Genomic DNA, 4,300 nt, shown 5'->3' with positions numbered 1-4,300 from the left:
GAACTGTGTCTTGGATCTTAAAAATTTGTCAATAGCGATGATATATTATTACTTAACTTGAAGTATTTGTACGTTTTAGCTGGGACGTACATTTATCTTACAAGATGTTAATAGCGAGACTCTTGAAGATAAAATTATCTTGTGATTTTATGAAGGCAAAGATAGAAACGTACGAAGCTGGCGTACGTAGAAAAATGTGATTTTACGATAGAACAAAAATATAATACGTACGTTTTTGGGCGTACGGTAAAATATCTGTATGGTAGAAAAATGAAAGAAATTGAGCGTTAAAGAAGATATGTTACAAGCGCGGAATGTGGCAAAACTTGTACATATTTGAAAGAGAAAAGTGGTGTGTCGACCTGACATATATATATGAAACAGGCGACGATGGAAAAGGATTTAAATTTTGTCCATTTTATATATACATATTGTATAGTTCCCTGGTTGATCCTGCCAGTAGTCATATGCTTGTCTCAAAGATTAAGCCATGCATGTCTCAGTACATGCCGTATTAAGGTGAAACCGCGAATGGCTCATTAAATCAGTTATGGTTTCTTAGATCGTACTAAAATTTACTTGGATAACTGTGGTAATTCTAGAGCTAATACATGCAAAACAGAGTTCCGACCAGAGATGGTAGGAACGCTTTTATTAGATCAAAACCAATCGGTGGCGGGTGTTTACACTCGTCCATCGTTTGCTTTGGTGACTCTGAATAACTTTGTGCTGATCGCATGGTCTTATAGCACCGGCGACGCATCTTTCAAATGTCTGCCTTATCAACTGTCGATGGTAGGTTCTGCGCCTACCATGGTTGTAACGGGTAACGGGGAATCAGGGTTCGATTCCGGAGAGGGAGCCTGAGAAACGGCTACCACATCCAAGGAAGGCAGCAGGCGCGCAAATTACCCACTCCCGGCACGGGGAGGTAGTGACGAAAAATAACGATACGGGACTCATCCGAGGCCCCGTAATCGGAATGAGTACACTTTAAATCCTTTAACGAGGATCCATTGGAGGGCAAGTCTGGTGCCAGCAGCCGCGGTAATTCCAGCTCCAATAGCGTATATTAAAGTTGTTGCGGTTAAAAAGCTCGTAGTTGAATCTGTGTGTCACAGTGTCGGTTCATCGCTCGCGGTGTTTAACTGGCATTATGTGGTACGTCCTACCGGTGGGCTTTGCTCTTCACGGGGCGGTCCAACTAATATCCCATCGCGGTGCTCTTCACTGAGTGTCGAGGTGGGCCGGTACGTTTACTTTGAACAAATTAGAGTGCTCAAAGCAGGCTACCTTCGCCTGAATACTGTGTGCATGGAATAATGGAATAGGACCTCGGTTCTATTTTGTTGGTTTTCGGAACCCCGAGGTAATGATTAATAGGGACAGATGGGGGCATTCGTATTGCGACGTTAGAGGTGAAATTCTTGGATCGTCGCAAGACGGACAGAAGCGAAAGCATTTGCCAAAAATGTTTTCATTAATCAAGAACGAAAGTTAGAGGTTCGAAGGCGATCAGATACCGCCCTAGTTCTAACCATAAACGATGCCAGCTAGCGATCCGCCGAAGTTCCTACGATGACTCGGCGGGCAGCTTCCGGGAAACCAAAGCTTTTGGGTTCCGGGGGAAGTATGGTTGCAAAGCTGAAACTTAAAGGAATTGACGGAAGGGCACCACCAGGAGTGGAGCCTGCGGCTTAATTTGACTCAACACGGGAAACCTCACCAGGCCCGGACACCGGAAGGATTGACAGATTGATAGCTCTTTCTTGATTCGGTGGGTGGTGGTGCATGGCCGTTCTTAGTTGGTGGAGCGATTTGTCTGGTTAATTCCGATAACGAACGAGACTCTAGCCTGCTAAATAGACGTAATTATGGTATCTCGAAGGCTCTCGGCTTCTGCCGGTGGGGTTTTTACTACCAACGTACAAACAAATCTTCTTAGAGGGACAGGCGGCTTCTAGCCGCACGAGATTGAGCAATAACAGGTCTGTGATGCCCTTAGATGTTCTGGGCCGCACGCGCGCTACACTGAAGGAATCAGCGTGTGTTCCCTGGCCGAAAGGCCCGGGTAACCCGCTGAACCTCCTTCGTGCTAGGGATTGGGGCTTGCAATTATTCCCCATGAACGAGGAATTCCCAGTAAGCGCGAGTCATAAGCTCGCGTTGATTACGTCCCTGCCCTTTGTACACACCGCCCGTCGCTACTACCGATTGAATGATTTAGTGAGGTCTTCGGACTGGTGCGCGGCAATGTTTCGGCATTGCCGATGATGCCGGGAAGATGACCAAACTTGATTATTTAGAGGAAGTAAAAGTCGTAACAAGGTTTCCGTAGGTGAACCTGCGGAAGGATCATTACAATGTTCCAATATATCTCAAAGAGAGAGGAGAGGAGGAGAGAAAATGAATTCGATTAGTTTGTGGATAAGAATTCATATAAAAAAAAAAGATATTGTTGAGCCCGCCAGATCATTCGTGCGTGATTTACACGGCCAGACGTGTGTACTACACGTATTAGGCCTTTGATCTGCGTTGCGTAGGCCACAACAAATCTTTCAAAGAGAGAGAGATATATGTGTTGTTGGGGTTTGTGATTATGAAGGTGCCCCAACGCACAAAAATATATAAAAATGTACAAAGTTGGGATGTGGTGTGGTGGAGAAGAGTTGGGCCCGACCAGATCATTCGTGCGTGATTTACACGGCAGACGTGTGTACTACACGTATTAGGCCTTTGATCTGCGTTGCGTAGGCCATCTTCCTTCCAAGACACACACGTGTTGGGGTTTGTGTGATTTTATGATAGTGCCTCAACACGGAAAAATAAGCGTACGAGAAGAGTTGGGCCCGACCAGATCATTCGTGCGTGATTTATACACGGCCAGACGCGTATTATATTACACGTATTAGGCCTTTGATCTGCGTTGCGTAGGCCATCTTCTCGATAGAGAGAAAGCCAATGTATTCTTTTTTTCTTTCTTTACACACACACACACAGTTGTAGTAGGACAGGGAGGGATGCGAGCGTGCTAATCACGCTTCCTCAAGTCTTCGCTGTGGTGTAAAAAAAAAAGAAAAAAAGGAATCGTTGGGAAAGTCCAAAGGACGAAAATATCGGGCAGTCTGAAGATAACTTAATGCTCGTTTACATTGGTATCAAGAGAGACCGGCTTGTGTAGCTCGTTTCAATGCTGTGTCGTTGTCATTGACACCCTACTCTGTTGCGCGCTAGTGGCAGCATGAGCGTGGGACGTATATATATATGACACCCAGCTAGAGCCGGCCGTGAGTCCGTCCGGTGTAAATAACGACGAAAGGAGAGAGAAACTTTTCGAATCCAGTATCGGGTTGATAATTGTCCAGTTTGAATATCCATATCCCCGTCGTTTTTGGAGGTGATATACTCTCTGTGTTTCTTCGATAGAAGGCTTTTCAATGTTCTATTCGCTCCGACCGTCGAACTTGCAAGAAAACAGTGGTTTTGGATTTGCTCGTACATATATATATGGTTTCGACGGAAATATCTCGTTCTTTAAGGGACAATTATGTCGTTGTACGACGACTCCCGAATCTCCTTCGCGCGCTGGTTGGAGCTCTTCGGGTATCGGCTTGTTCCGAAATATAACACAAAAATGTGGTGGATAGCAAATACACATTATATATATATGAGAGAATAAAAGGGAAAAATTACCCTGAACGGTGGATCACTTGGCTCGTGGGTCGATGAAGAACGCAGCTAATTGCGCGTCAACGTGTGAACTGCAGGACACATGAACATCGACATTTCGAACGCACATTGCGGTCCACGGATACAATTCCTGGACCACGCCTGGCTGAGGGTCGTTTACGTACTTATAAACTGCTTGCGTTGATGGCACTTGTTGCCTATATACGTACGAGCGAATGATGGGCGCTTCGTCGGCGTTTGTCGCGGTCCTATGAATATTGAGAAATTTTACGTACGTCTAACAGTCTTCGAGAGAGATGGAAATCGTGTTCGAACTAGCGTGAGTGTGGAAGGCGGTGTCGTGTGTCGTATATGTTTTATATACGTCCGCCCGTCTGAAACACCGCTTCGAAGCGGTGACAAAATCTTTTTCGGGACGATTCGTATCCGTAGAACTATCGAGATTTCACTGGTACATTTTCAACGCGCTCCCGACGTCGCCTGAAATGAAACGAGATGGGTTTAACCCACGAAAGCGTACTACACGAGTCTGTCCTATGTGAAGACTGTGTACAGAGATCGAACGAACGCATGAAAGAAATTGAACGAAAGAACACATAACCCGCAAAAA

The 4,300-nt window shown here is 45.5% G+C and overlaps 2 non-coding genes across 2 annotated transcripts; both read left to right on the top strand.

Annotated features, from left to right (window-relative positions):
- The first annotated feature begins 440 nt into the window (after window positions 1-440).
- Window positions 441-2,361, top strand: LOC143261076 (small subunit ribosomal RNA). The gene has a single exon (XR_013035300.1). It is a non-coding gene; the product is annotated as a small subunit ribosomal RNA (ribosomal RNA).
- Window positions 2,362-3,690: 1,329 nt separating this feature from the next.
- On the top strand, window positions 3,691-3,845 carry LOC143261056 (5.8S ribosomal RNA). The gene has a single exon (XR_013035281.1). It is a non-coding gene; the product is annotated as a 5.8S ribosomal RNA (ribosomal RNA).
- The last annotated feature ends 455 nt before the right edge of the window (window positions 3,846-4,300 follow it).

Source organism: Megalopta genalis, unplaced genomic scaffold (assembly GCF_051020955.1).
Source record: "Megalopta genalis isolate 19385.01 unplaced genomic scaffold, iyMegGena1_principal scaffold0033, whole genome shotgun sequence".
Taxonomy (NCBI): Eukaryota; Metazoa; Arthropoda; class Insecta; order Hymenoptera; family Halictidae; genus Megalopta; species Megalopta genalis.
The sequence above is the reverse complement of the archived record's forward strand: the minus strand, read 5'-3'. Positions and strand labels throughout refer to the sequence as shown.